The sequence below is a fragment of the Bos indicus x Bos taurus genome, chromosome 4, assembly GCF_003369695.1.
Source record: "Bos indicus x Bos taurus breed Angus x Brahman F1 hybrid chromosome 4, Bos_hybrid_MaternalHap_v2.0, whole genome shotgun sequence".
Lineage (NCBI taxonomy): Eukaryota > Metazoa > Chordata > Mammalia > Artiodactyla > Bovidae > Bos > Bos indicus x Bos taurus.
Window position 1 is genome coordinate 12,222,966 of NC_040079.1, and position 14,792 is coordinate 12,237,757.

Here is a 14,792-nt window from a genome sequence, read left to right on the forward strand (position 1 = left end):
TGATGTACTCTGCATATAAGTTAAATAAACAGGGTGAGAATATACAGCCTTGACGAACTCCTTTTCCTATTTGGAACCAGTCTGTTGTTCCATCTGTCTAATGGGTTATCCCAAATCTAACCCTTTGCCCAATTATAACTTTTGCTCAGACAATCTTCTTTGGATCTTTCCCAATATCTTTTATAGAATCGAATTATAGTGGGTTTTAGTTAAAGAGAGCACATTTTAAATCCTGTGTGTTTTATAAGGGGTCAGGTAAAAAGTACTGATGCCTAAAGCAGAGACATTACTTTGCTGACAAAGGTCTGTCTGGTCAAAACTATGGTTTTTCCAGTAGTCACGTATGCATGTGAGAGTTGGACTATAAAGAAAGCTGAGCGCCAAAGAATTGATGCTTTTGAACTGTGGTTTTGGAGAAAACTCTTGAGAGTCCCTTGGACTGCAAGGAGATCGAACCAGTCCATCCTAAAGGAAATCAGTCCTGAATATTCATTGGAAGAACTGATGTTGAAGTTGAAACTCTAATACTTCGGCCACCTGATGCAAAGAATTGACTCATCGGAAAAGACCCTGATGCTAGGAAAGATTGAAGGCGGGAGGAGAAGGGGACGACAGAGGGTGAGATGGTTGGATGGCATCACGGACTTGATGGACATGAGTTTAAGCAAGCTCCAGGTTTGGTAATGGACAGGGAAGCCTGGTGTGCTGCAGTCCATGGGGTCGCAGAGTCGGACACAACCGAGTGACTGAACTGAAAAAGTACATAGAGAAAGTAAGGGGGGGGGGGAGAAAAGAAATAAGGTGAGAGGAGGGAACTGATGATTTTCAATTTCATAGATCTAAAAATAATGTTTAGTACTTTTCAGCTTAAAAATTGTTGATGTGTATATTCAGTTCAGTTCAGTCCAGTCACTCAGTCGTGTGTGACTCTTTGCGACCCCATGAATACTACCATTTTGGAATTCCCAGCTCCTCTTTGGAACTGACAGGGTGGGTGGCATCTTATTAACACTTCAAAGATGGGGCAACCCCTCCCCCTTCCCTCCCCAACCTATCATGGTACACCTGAACTCAGATCCATGGGATTTCCTACTATCTGAAGATTTGATGATCAAGGCTGACACCAGCCCTCAGGAAGTGATCTGGGGAGTATTAGCAATTCAGAACGTCTGCTGTAGTGGGGCCCAGAGGATTTGCCTTGAAGCTTTATTTGGATTGCATTTCACATGACATTAAACACAAATCCATCTGTATCACTGGCAGTGCTGCTGCTGAGGACCTGGGAGGAGGCTCAAGTCTCTCTTCTCCAGCCTTTAGTACCAGCAGGTCTCTCAAATTTCCCTGATGTCCTAAAGGGCCAGAGAGTTAGGAACTCAGAGCCTCTGATTACTTGTGGCAGAGGCTGCTAGATGGTTAACAAAACCGTTTCCTATTATTCCTGGGAAGTAACATACGCTGACCATATATCCCAGACATCTTTGTGTTTTTTTATGATCAAGTACTATATCAATATGACTTTTTCTTACTTATGAGAATCTTCCAAATATTACTTGTTTACCCATACTACTTGTTTATTATAATAGTTATAAAATATTCCATAATGTAGGCTTATATAATGTTTAACAACTGGACTGTTGAAGGATATAAGGTTATTTGTGGCATTTTGCTATTACCAAATTTTCAATTTAAAATAAATTTACACATACATGTTTTTAACATGTATATGTGAATATTTCTATAGGATATGTTTCTAGAATTGGAATTGCTGCATACCAGGTGTGCAAATTTTAATTTTGGAAGACATATTCCCAAATAACCATAAATTCAATTTATACTTCCACCAAGACTATGGGGAAATTCCTAATTGCCTGTATGCTCAGCCACACTATAAAGTATCAATCTTTTTCTTTTTGTTCAGCTGATGGGCAAACAAATGGTATCCCATGCTTTAAAATTAATTTCTCTAATCACTAGAGAGGCTGTGCATCTCTCATCATATTCATTAGTGGTTTTCACTCGTTCTTCTCTGTGTGGTTCATTTGTCTCTACTGTATCCAGGAATTTTTGCTCAGTTAAACAATTCATTTGTATATTACTACTTTGTTCATTATATTTATTTCGAAACTCTGTTAGCTATATCTTTATCTTTTTCTTAAAAAGGAATTTCAGAATATTCAGAGTGATTTTCTTGAGTCTAAGTTTTACTGTATGTAGGGAAAGATTCCCCAAGTCCAGGCTACAGGGAGGCAGCCTGCTTAGTGATTACGGGTGTGGTTGTGGTGTCAGGCTGACCTAGATTAGAACTCAGGTTGTGTCATACACTTTCCTGTAACTCGTACCATCCCTGTGCCTCCATTTCTTCTTGTTAAAAATGACTGTAATAAAAGTACTAAACTCGGAACTGTTTTGAAGCTTAGACAAGATAATAATCACATATCTCTGTTGATGTTTGGCAGAAAGCAACACAATTCTGTAAAGGAATTATCCTTCAATTAAAAAATACATAAATTAAAAAAACACTGTTGTGTTAGTTTCAGGTGGACAGCAAAGGTGCTCAGCCATAAAAAACATAATGCACACATGTCACCACAATACCTGAAACTTAATAATGCTCAATAAATACTACAAATTAAAATTATTATTTTAGAGATACAAAATTAGACATTATTTAAGTTTATTACAGGTCCCGGAACCTATCCAGTGAAATTACTCTTAACAACACCTGAGAAGGCTAATAAAATTTAACTTTTCTTAGAGTGGGCATTTCACCTTATGCTTCAGCCAGCCTTATACAATTCCTATTTCCTGGAACACTAAAATGTTCAACTCATTTATTAATTCAGCCGTTACTCTTGTGTTCCTACTATGTTTAGAGCCCAAGATATTCAATTATCTTAAGAATCCACTTCATTTTCTCTGCATGGAACTCATTGTGTATTCCTTTGGGAAAATTCAACATCCAAATTCCAATGAAACGTGAGGAAACTAACAGAGACACAGGAAGTAGAAAATCAGAAAGACCCGCAAAGATTGTCTAGTTCAACTTCTCATTTTATAGATGAGGAAACTATAGGCCAGAGGAGTAAAAAACGTCTCTAAGGTCACAAGCGAGTCAGTGGGGGAACTGGGATGTCCTGAATCTAAGCCAGCGCTCTGTTGACTGAATCACACTGTATTCAAGGACCCACCTCTACTTTTGGCCCAACACAAACTTCAAAAATTAGAAACAAAGAGAAGCACAGGTTAAAGAAAGATCAAAATGAGCCAATGCTATTCAAAGTTTGTCAAGAAATAAGAAGTATAAGACACTCCCCTTGCTGGTTGGGAAAACATAGCCGTGTTTTCACCCAGTCGGACAGCATTCCAGCTCTCCGCTCATTTGTTTTTGCCCTCTCTCAACAGCCCCTATTGACAATGATAATCTACATTTACAGTAAGTGGTAAACAGCAATCCTACAGGTCTGTGGTTGGCAATCCCCAGTCCACATGACAAATATGCTGCAGGTGCCAATTTCAGGCTGCAAATGAGCCCGCTGCCACACGTGAATTCCCGTTCCTATCATTACTGCAGCTATTACTGATAACAGTCTCCACCCTCTTGACTGGGTTTTTTAAGGACAGCACCTCCCAGGCCTTTCCATCAAGCACCAGTCCCATCCTGGCCTTCCAGAATCACAAGTTCAGCAGGTGGACATGCTCCTCTGCAAAGCGAATGACCACTGTTCCCTGTGATAGAAATGAAGAAACAGTCCTAGCAGTTTTTACAGTAAATGCTAAAGGCAAAGGCAAGTCGCTCAGTTGTGTCCGACTCTTTGCAACCCCATGGACTGTAGCCCACCAGGCTCCTCCATCCATGGGATTCTCCAGGCAAGAGTACTGGAGTGGGGTGCCATTGCCTTCTCCAAGTAAATGCTAAATTTCTACCCAAATGTGTTTCCTTTCCTCTCTGTGATCTTAGACCAATACTACATTCTTGATTATTAATATTCATCAAATAAGAATACACTAAAAACAAGAACTGGATAAATCTAAGGGATAGTAAGATCTTTGACTTAAACAGATACAAGGTAACACATTCCCAGGCCTGTAAGGTATGGGTAGAAATCTGGACACAGGAACTATGATTTGTTCATTCAGTTTACTGAGAGTCTACTATGAACAGTACTGATGTCAGCCATTCAGTTTATGAATATCAACAGATACTCTACAAAAGAGTGGTTTAGAATCATTTTAAAGCCAAACTGCCTGACCTTGAATTTTATTTCCTTGAATTTTAAAATAAATAAAATTAAAGGAAATACAATTTATTTATTTATTTTATTTTGTGTCCTTGGGTAAATCAATTCACTTTCCTGAAGTTCATTTTCCTCATCATTATATAAGGATAACAATTGTACCCACTCTACAGATTTTGATGCAAAGATTATTTGAAAGTATTTTATATAGTTCTTACCATAGAGTAAGCACTTCATAATTATCAGATACGATTAAACTTTGTAACTATAACTCACAATTAGAGAGACTTTAGGAAGATTAGCAATCAGAAGATAGCTCCACTGAAAATTTGGAAATGCAGCTGATTGCTGAGTGCTTATTCTGTGTTAGGAGTGTTAAGGCAGTAAGGATAAAGAGAGAAACTGATACTCGTCCTTCCCCACATGAAGAGATGATATATAATTGAGAAATGTTCTATAGATCCCAGGTGAAAGATCAGAAAGTGTTGAAAATAAAAAAACAAAATGTGAATCTCTTTGCCCAAGGGAAGGTCCCACATATTTTCTTAGTATTTGGTTGTCTAGGAACAGGTTCAAGGGGAGAGATGTCAGTACCCTGGAGCCTCTGCCAACTGACTCGTTAAGGGGCCGCTGAATCTGAGCTCTGGCTGGGACCCCTTATCACGTTGTTCCCTCCAAGGCTGAGCAGTCCCCTGTGCTGCTAAAGGGGATATGCTTCTGCACATGGCAACGTAGTATGCAACATCCGTCATGAAATGAAACAACCATTTAACGACTGTGTTAGGAATTATTGGAACTAAAAATTGTATCCATGCTGGACAAATGACAAGCACTCTTTCTAATGCTCTGGAATTTGGCGAACCATCAATTTAAAGCTTCACTGTTACCTCTTTCTTGCATTTTTCTGTTTCACTATCCTAGTTGACAGGCTCTTCCTCTACCCTGGACCCTTGGAGTCCCAATCCTTTCTTGCTCCTTCATTTTCACACCAGTATAAAGTGAAATTGCTTTCTTTGACAAACTTAAGTACTTTTTCTTCATGAAGCTCAAGGCCAATCTTTGACTGGATATTGAAAGTTTTTCTTTTCCTCCACTTCCTTCTTCTCCCGGAACATCACACGCTATTTGATTTTTATATATAGGTATGTCTATGTGTTTGGTAATCAGATTGCCTAGGTCTGATTCTGGACTAGGTACTTAATAGCTGTTAGGCTTTAGTTAAGTTACTTAATCTCTTTGTGCCTCTGTTTCTTCATCTAAGAAATAGTGATTAGTCTCTATCTCATAGGTCTACTATGAAGATTTAAAAAGGTAATACTCGTAAGATGCTTAGAACAGAACCTCACCATAGTGAACACTCAGTAAATATGTGTGCATACATGCACACACATGTGTATGAACACGTGAGTGGTGTATGTGACACTAGGAATGTCCTAGTTCTGGGTCTTAACACCATGCAAGTCTAAACCAAACCTCTAATTTTGATAGCCTCCATTCCCACCCTCTTTCTGTTGCTACAAAATTTTGAACATCTTTAGCAACTATACCCACAGAACTCTCTGACCAGGACCAGAAGCCTTCAATAAATAATACCTAGCTCTCCCAGATTCACTGTGGCACACCCTGGGCTGAGAAGAAACACAAAGCTTCCCAACATATCCTAAGAATAAGGTTCACTTTATTCTTAATTTAATAACTGATAGTGAGGTACTACATTGTCCTGTTAGTAGAAAAGACTTGGGAGTCATATTGTTGGGATATGAGTCTCACATTTGCCATTGCCTTAATGTTTGCATCTATAAAATGGGATGATAATGAAAAATGCATTTGTTATGATGATAAAAGGAGATGATCTCTATAAAGTATCAATCAATGTGAAGCAGGTGGCATGGAGTACTTAATAATACTTTTAACTATTGTTATTACACCCTTTTTCCATTCAGTTGCCTCTGTGTAGGGCTCTCCATTTATATCCAGCAATTGAAAGTTGGGCTGCAGCACTTGCTGACTCCTCCTTGGTGAAGAGTGTATGTCTATTCAGAGAGAATCGTAGATATTTTTTCCTTGAGAAGATAAGAAGAGTTTGGAAACAAGTGGCCATCAAAAGACCAGCGGAGACTGGACAATGGGTTTTGTTGGGCAGTTCCCTGGGATGCCAGCTATATATGAGACTCAATTTCTGATCACAGAAATTGTAAGGCAGATTACAGGATTTGATCAGCAAAATCAATTTCCCCTAAGTAGGCATTTTGGTACAGCTTCCCTGGTGGCTCAGAGGGTAAAGTGTCTGTATGCAATGCAGGAGAACTGGGTTCAATCCCTGGGTTGGGAAGATCCCTTGGAGAAGGAAATGGCAACCCACTCCAGTACTCTTGCCTGGAAAATTCCATGGTTGGAGGAGCGTGGTAGGCTACAGTCTGTGGGATCGCAGAGTCGTACACGAGTGACAAAATACACTACTTCTAAGAGGATTTACAATTGAGAGGAAACATCCGAGTGTGGGATGAAAGTGGACAAAGTTATTCATGGATTCTGCATCTCTGCCTGTAGCAACAGTATTTTTAAAAATTGTTATGAATGTGGTTATATCACTAACGCCTGTTGTTCTGCTGTTATTGCACACACCTGGTGGAGTCCGAGGTAGAGTGTCTATTTTAACCTTTTGGGCTCCTTAGCAGTGGATAAAATAATTTTTCCCCCCTCTGGATCATCTTAATTCACCAAGTAGTTAAATGAAAAAGTAAATAAGTAGTTAAATTAAAAAGTAAATACGGTTGATAGAATTAAATATAATGAATGCAGCAAAACCTAACTAATTTATGGGGAGGAAAAGAGAGTTCTTTACAGAGTGTCTTGGGTGACTTAGTCTCGGAGACACAGAGTGATGAGCTTTGGTAGATACTCAGTACCGAAGTTCCAAGTAAACTCTTCAGGCGGGGGCAGTGATTCAAATGTTACTCCAACAGGAAATGACTCTCCTTGAACAGTACTCTCCTCAGGGCACCCTTGACCTCTGCATTCCTTAGGCTGTAGATGAGCGGGTTCAGCATGGGGTTGAAGAAACTGTGAAACAGGGAAAGGCTCTTCTGCTGCTCCTCAGGGTGGCGGGACTTGGGGGTCATGGACATAACAATGGCACTGCCAAGAAGAGCCTGACCACGAAGAGGTGGGAGGAGCAGGTGGACAAGGCCTTCCTGTAGCCCTCAACGGACTGGATCCTCAGGATGGTGGCCAGGATGTGCGTGTAGGAGCCCAGCAGCAGGCAGAGGGGCCTGACTAAGAAAAACATGCAGGCAACAAAGAGGACAAGTTGGTTGAGCCCGGTATCAGCACAGGCCAGCTTGAGGACAGACAAGATTTCACAGAAGTGGTTGATTTCATGAGGCCCACAGAAGGGCAGCCTCAGGACGAGACCCGCATGGACCAGGGCCAGGAGGGAGCCACATGCCCAGGAAGTCCCCACCAGGCTGATGCCAACTCTCCAGCTCACAATGACAGAATATTGGAGGGGGTGGCAGATGGCCACACACCGATCATAGGACATCACCCCCAGGAGCAGACACTTGGTGTGAGTGAAACTCACAAAGAGAAAGGTCTGTGTAATGCAGCCAGCAAAGGAGATGGGCTTGGCTGAACTCGGGAGGTTGAGCAGCATCTGGGACACTGTGCTACAGGCGTAGGCCATGTCAGCAATGGCCAGGTGTGACAGGAAGAAGGACATGGGGGTGTGCAGTCTGCAGTCCTCACCTCACCTCACCTCACCAGTGAGGTGAGCCCCAGGATGACCCCATTCCCCAGCAGGGTGAGGACATAGAACAGGGAGAAGAGCCCAAAGAGGAGCATCTGAATCCTTGGGCCAAGACAAAGAGCCAGTAGAATGAACTCTATAACTATTGTCTGATTTTCTCCCATTTCACTATGAAAACTATAAAACAGGGTCACTTAGGACAGAATTGTTGAAAACCTCTAGACATTATTTCAAAGAATAGCGTTTTTAAGGGACATGATTTCAAGATGATGACTGCTGCTGCTGCTGCTAAGTCGCATCAGTCATGTCTGATTCTGTGCGACCCCATAGATGGCAGCCCACCAGGCTCCCCCGTCCCTGGGATTCTCCAGGCAAGAACACTGGAGTGGGTTGCCATTTCCTTCTCCAATGCATGAAAGTGAAAAGTGAAAGTGAAGTCGCTCAGTCGTGTCTGACTCTTAGCGACCCCATGGACTGCAGCCTACTAGGCTCCTCCATCCATGGGATTTTCCAGGCAAGAGTACTGGAGTGGGGTGCCATTGCCTTCTCCAAGTTATACATTAAGTTAATCATATAACCTGACATAGAGTTTTACAGAAAGGGATTGTGTCACCATGATAGGTTACCTAGAGCCACTGATGCGTGATGGGCAGAAAGAATGTCCAATCAAAAGAGAAGATAAAATAACCACGACATAGGAATCATTCTGAAGCTGCATGTGTCAAGTTACTAAGGCACATTCCTAAATGACGACAAGTTGCTAAGCTGCACATCTGTTACTAAGAGAATTTCTGGAATGTAGAAGTAATCAGTAAAGGAAGAACACCAAAGATGAGAATTAGAGTAGTCCTAGAGAGGAAATGTAATTCCAGTTTCTCAACAGAAATATCAACTGTGTTGCCTTCAGCAAATCAACCTTTGCTCTCTAGATGTAGAGCAGTTTACATGATAACAGGAGGAACGAAAAGATAAAGGGCAACTTTTATGACAATGTGATTGTTTAAGTTGCTAAGAAGGAATCAGTGGATATGCTCCACATGAACTCTAGTGAATACCTGTATGTTACAATGAGTGATGAAATCAAACCAACCATTGGCTGTGAATGTACTGATGCCATCATAGTTACTAATTTACCAAACAACTGTTTTGAATAACAACCTCTACAATTTGTAGGAATTGGGTTTGGGAGTGCTGCATGGCATTTGTGTATTGTGAATCTAGACCTTTTGTGCAAGGGTGTAAATGACCGTAAAGTCAGCACTCACACGTTGCTTTGAAGGCTGTGATGAGTGTGTGTGGACACAGGTGAAACACTTGAAGATGTAGCTTCCCATGTGCTACCTGTAACCCTACTACTCTACTCCTATTAAAAGAGAAAATCTAGGTCATAGAAAAAGTGGGAAAGGCCATACCTGGAACAAGTGTGTGGTAGGCTTCAGTGTTTGTGTGATGGTTTAGCATTTGCATCACGTACCATATGTGAAATTCAAAAAGACAAGACATGACAATTCATTAAAAAATCAACTTGGTCCTACTTCAGCAGCACAAGAACTGATATCTGCTTTACAGATAGCCAATTGTTTTTGAAAAGTAATTTAGTCAATTTGTCATTTTAGAGATGTGTATAGCATTCATTTGGTGGTTCAGTATTTGATGCTTCTGTGAATTGGTGATGTTTATTTGTCCTAAGTCCTGGATTACAGCTTCTGCAAAATACCATGTACAAATATAACATCTTTGCTGGTGCAAACATTTAGTTAGCACCTTACGGCTAGGCAAATATGACCTGAGGCTGATCTATTGAACTTGGGCCTGCTTATTATGGAAGAAGCAGCTTCTCCAGGATTAATGTACAGAAAGGTGCTTTTGTTGATAATATCCTGGTCTAGTTGTCATTAATATAAATTAATACCAGTCATTAATACCAATGGAGACAATAATGAGATACTCCCTGAGGAACTCGGAAAAAAGAGGAATAAAACTTGTAAAGTCCACTCATCGTGAATGGAGAGAACTGGAGAAGGAAAACAAGAGAACTGTGTAGACATACAACTGGAGAATTCTAAGTGCATGCAAAAAACTCCACTCAAGGAGCTTTGATGCAATCTCATGGAGGAAGGGCTTCCCTGGTGGCTCTGTGTGGTAAAGAATCTGCATGCAATGCAAGAGACCTGGGTTCAGTCCCTGGGTTGGGAAGATCTCCTGGAAACAGAAATGGTAACCCACTCCAGTATTCTTGCCTCAGAAATCCCATTTTCAGAGGAGGCTGGTAAGCTACAGTCCATGGGGTGGCAAAGAGTAGGACACAACTGAGCGGCTGACACTTTCACTTCACTGTTTTTCATGGAAGAAGGAAGAGAGGATCTGACTGTGACTCAGGAATCCAAATATAACAATCGTGTGAGGTCCTTATCTGTGGAAAGACTGAGGAATAAAGCAGGCAGTGATCCATGGGCCAGTGGTTATCAGCACATCTTCAGCAGTGTCCCGGGGTGTCTGGCCTGATGGGATGAGCGTGCTGTCCTGCAGCAGGTCTGTGTCTACAGTTCAGATGGCTTCAGTGATCAGGGATCAATACTCTCACTGGTAAGACCTCCAGTTAAGCACCTCCCCACCTTCCACCCTGATTCCATGCTCACCAACCAACCAGGAGGTATTGATTTGCCTTCTTATGCAGACATTTTGACAAAGAGGATATGCTGATAATCAAAGTTCTTGCCAATTTGTTATAACAAATAATTCCATTCAGGGTTATTTATGCCTGGAAAATCCCATGGAAAAAGGGGCCTGGTGGGCTACAGTCCATGGTGTTGCAGAGAGTCTGACACGACTGACCAACTAACACATCAATAAGTTATTAGCAAGACACAATTAAATCAACTGTACTACCAATTTCTAACACATGATGAAGGCTTATTTTTTTCAGGATTGTATTAAAAATCATTGTTCTAGGACAACCTTTTAAATTTATTTGGAAAATACATAAAACATAATAAAGCATTTAGCTGTGAAAATGCATCTGAATCTACCTCTTATAAAATGCTTAATCTCTTTTTAAAGTCCTCTTTTATTTCCTTTTGTAACTTCCAAGTTAATTACATAAAGAAAAAAGAAACACTGCTTACAAAGTAGGAATCTCCTTGAAACCTAAAGGCAGAGACAGGAGGAAGGAGGCCTATTGACTATATTAAAATTCTTTATGAAGAGTTGTCAACTGGATTGTAACACATCCCTTGTGAACAAAGAACAGGTGTATCCATTTCTGTAATTCTGGCACTTAGCAAACGTTTACTGAGTGGACAAATGAATGAATGAGACACATGAGTGAATGAATGCCTAAATATTGAATGCTTGGACCATCCTTGAACTGGGTCTGGTACTTCAGACTTGCTTAAATTTTTCTGAGCATCAGTTCAGTTCAGTCACTCAGTTATGTCCAACTCTTTGTGATCCCATGGACTGCAGCACGCCAGGCTTCCCTGTCCATCACCAACTCCCAGAGCTTGCTCAAACTCATGTCCATGGAGTTGGTGATGCCATCCAACCATCTCATCCTCTGGCGTTGAGAATAATCATACTAAATTAAGGACATTCTTCCCAAGGCCAAAAAGAATGCTGTCTAAAGTTTGGTAATAACAAGTGTAGAATCTCCAAAATATTTAAGCATTGAACACCTGAAAAACACTTCTACTTTCTTTTTTCCCTCATATTTTATGCTGGTGGTGGTTTAGTCACTAAGCTGTGTCCAACTCTTTATGACCCTGTGTACTACAGCCTGCCAGTCTCCTCTGTTCATTGGATATCCAGGCAAGAATACTGGTGTGGGTTGCCATTTCTTTCTCCAGGGGATCTTCCCAACCCAAGGGTTGAACCTGCGTCTCCTGCCTTGCAGGCAGATTCTTTACCAATTGAGCCACCAGGAAAGCCCTATTTTCATTCTACATGGCATTAGAAGTCTCTTACTTGAACTCAAATGGATTAGTTTACTAAAGATTATGAGAACTGAAAGATGAGACTAAGAAAGAAATGAAATTCCAATTTTCAAATACAACATTCAAGCATCATTTTATGCTATAATGATGCATCTGATATGTATGTACAAGTTAGCAATTTAAAAATTGGCAAATTGTTTGATGACTAATACATTATCCAGGATCTCTGTGGTTTCAAAGTAAATATCTAAGATTGGAATCATTTCTTTATACATGAACAAACCTGTCAGCACTATATGGGGCCTCTGTTTCAAAAAGTAAAATTTAAGATCTGGTGGGCTGACAAACTCTTTTCTAATGTTGTGGGTGTGAGTCACAGAGCATTCCTAAAAACAAAAGCTATTTTCAAACCCCCAGTTCAACCCAAGTGCTGCATGCTTACTTCCAAGTTATAAGAAATATCTGTTACAGTTAACATACTCAGTAGAGCCCTTCTTTGATTCTTTTCTAGATCAAAATATTATAGCATTTCTGTTGATCTTTCTTCCTTGAACCATGTGTTATTTAGAAAGTGATTGTGTAATCCCCAAATATTTGGGGGATTTTCCAGCTAAATCTGTTAATGATTTCCATTTTAATTCTGTTTTGATCTAAGAACAGACATTGTGTGATTTCTATTCTTTTAAATTTGTTCAGGTGTGTTTTTTGGCCCTAAATGTGCTCTATCTTGGTGAATGTTACATGTGAGCTTGAGAAGAATGTGTATTTTGCTGTGGATGAAGTAGACTCTAGGTGTCTAGTTGGTGGATGGTGTTCAGCTATATCCTTACAGATTTTCTAACCTCTGGATTGATCATTTATCATAGAAAAGCAAGATGGAGTAGTAATTAAAGAGCATAAATTTAAGGATCAGACATGCATTTCACTACTTGTATGATTCTGAGTTCTTAACCTCTCAAGCCCTAGTATTAAAATTTTTGAAAGAAAAGTAACAGTATCTATTACATGAGGTTGTTGTGAAAATTGGGGTAATACACGTTAAATAGTTAAATGAATTAACTGAGGTAAAAATTAAGCATATTTCTACTAAACAGTGACTGTATTATAGTGTAAGTAAACAATGTCCTTTTGTGGATAATATACAGTTGAGGGATCAGTAAGGCAGGTTTTGGCTTCTGACCTTCAATGTCTTTATTTGGAAAGTGCATGATTAGTTTAAGAGATATTGGGGATTAAAAAGGGCTTAAACCTGACAATTCTATTAAAAACTAAAGAGATTATCCTTTAAGTAGCAACTCTGGCTTTTCTGCATTTTCCTCAACCACACATATACATATACACACACAACCACACACACATACATTCACTTTCATTCATGTACACTCTAGATTTGGGAAAGTCTAATACATAAAGTGTTTTCTGTGTGCCTGACACTGTTCTCCAAGTTATAGGTAATGGATGAGATATGTATGGGCTTCATAGATTATATATTGTGGTTCTATTGATGAGACATAAACATAAAGACTGAAGTAAGGTCAGTTTCCCTGAAATGAAAGATCACACCCTAATATATCCTAGAAAAATCTCTGTTTATAAAAATTATTCCATATATTTAACCTAAATCCAACACCCAGGATTTTCTTATTCTTTTATCTAGTATCAGAGGTTTGCAACTTCTAGCGAAGTTATAGGTTTCATACAGCTACTTATCCACTGTATAGAATGAAATTAACTGAATTAAATATATACTTACATTATTTGTGAGGAATATGTTAAAAAGTTAGCATTAATTTTTCTTCAAACTATCCCCACAGCAGAATAATTATTAGCCCATATTTATAGAAGAATAATTATTAGCCCATATTTATAGAAGACTGAATTTCCTTATCTGTGCTTAAAAAGAAGAGCAGTATAAAAGTGAGAGTTAAGAATTTGGTATTAACATATACACATTACTGTATATAAAACAGATAACCAACAAGGACCTGCTGTATAGCACAGGGGATTCTACTCAATGTTTTGTAATAACCTATATGGGAAATGAATCTGAAAAAGAATAGATATATGTATAACTGAATCACATTGCTGTACACCTAAAATGAACACAAATTGTAAATCAACTATACACTAATATAAAATAAAAATCAGATTAAAAAACAAAACCAAAATACTAGATGTTACACATGTACAAGAGGAATTGATGGTAAAATAAAATACAGCAACCTGGTTCACACCCATATTTGGACTCAAGGTCTCAGGAGAGAAAAGCACCTGAAGGCTGGATGGGGTCCTGCCTTGGCGAGCTTCTATGGGAGCTGTAGAGCCCTCACCTCTGTTCCAGATTGGAAATGGGACCAGATCCTCAGAAAGGAGGTTTATTCTCTGATGGGCTCAACCTGGCTATAGCTCTTGAGGGTTCACTGGAAGGGGTGGCTGTGACATGTAGCGCATGACCACCTCCACTGGGGAGGGGGACAGAGCAACTCTCCTTTTCTCTTTCCCTTCTCGTCCCCAGCAGGACAAGATTAGGAAACACAGACAGCCCAGGGCACACCCCTGAGAAAACAGCACTCCTTACAGTCCCTGAATACTTGGCATTATTTGGATTTCATGAATCCCAGCACTGCTGTGGTTCTCAAATCTCCAGATGGTTCAGCTGAACCCATAAGGAACCTGAACCAGTAAGACATCGAATAAGCTCCTGGCATTAAGTTGTATAGTTTCTCTTCTCCCCAGTGTTATCTGGGTCCCTTGTATTAGCAGAGGTAAGCAGAAAGCACCCTGAAAAAAGCAGCTGATTCCAAGTAACAACTCAAGATGTGTAGATGCTGCTGAGATTTGCTTATAGAGGCAGGAAATGGATTAGGAGGTCCAAAG

The 14,792-nt window shown here is 40.0% G+C and overlaps 1 pseudogene; it reads right to left on the reverse strand.

Moving 5' to 3' along the window:
• Nucleotides 1–7,070: 7,070 nt before the first annotated feature.
• On the reverse strand, nucleotides 7,071–8,147 carry LOC113891814 (annotated as a pseudogene).
• Between the last annotated feature and the right edge of the window lie 6,645 nt (nucleotides 8,148–14,792).